Consider the following 931-nt stretch of genomic DNA (forward strand, 5'->3'; position numbering starts at 1 on the left):
GCATCTCACCTCTGTGGTTTGGATGTTGATTTACAGAATTTGTTTTAGAGAGATTAGGATTTTAAAGGGGTGTAGCTTAAGTCATACAGTAGTAGATTAGTAATCAATTCTTTTGCCACTTGTAAAAGGATAAATTTGCTTACATATATAGTTATTTTCCTGTTAATGACAAAACTTCGTGTGTATTTTGTTTAGCCTGAAAAAGAGCCAATTAGGCAAATTGATCATCTTGTGGTTTAATTTGGTATTTATACACTTGTGACAATTTGTGAAATAGTGGGGTCTAATTATTGGTGCACTCTTCCCAAATAAGTTGTGACAGTTGCTGTCCTGACTTGTTCCCATTTAAATTACCAAATAAGCTCCTATTTGCCTACTTTCCCTCACTGCACTGTCACTTAGATTTTCCTCAGCCTTCAATCTACTTCCCCTCATTATTTTCTAATGAATAAGAGACTGCTTTGTCATAGCTATCAGTGATTATTTTCTGTCAACAAATATAACCAACACAGACTCTTTCTGTTTGCTTCAAAATTCACACCTTTTTTTTGGAAAATGCATTTCAATTTAAATGAATTGATGATGGCAAAGCTCTTTATTGTCTTCAGGACTTACCAGTGTTGTGATGGTTATTGCACCATCACATTTGAGGAAATAAGTGCTTTAGCACATTATTGCCACTAATGCAGCATTATTGTACTAAATGAAAATGTTGCCAACTCTCTTTAACGATAAAACTTCTATGCCCATCAAAGTCACTTAACACTCATTTGCTTAGTTGCACTATTTAAATGCAGAAGTCTTCTGAAAAATTTACGTAACTCTTAAAAGCAAAAGATGTGTATGCCGCCCCACAAAATAAAACACAGAAGAGACACTAGCTTCACAGACTGATTACAGGTACTTTTCCAATCACTTTATTTTGCTGTTT

Source organism: Rhincodon typus, chromosome 9 (assembly GCF_021869965.1).
Source record: "Rhincodon typus isolate 14 chromosome 9, sRhiTyp1.1, whole genome shotgun sequence".
Taxonomy (NCBI): domain Eukaryota; kingdom Metazoa; phylum Chordata; class Chondrichthyes; order Orectolobiformes; family Rhincodontidae; genus Rhincodon; species Rhincodon typus.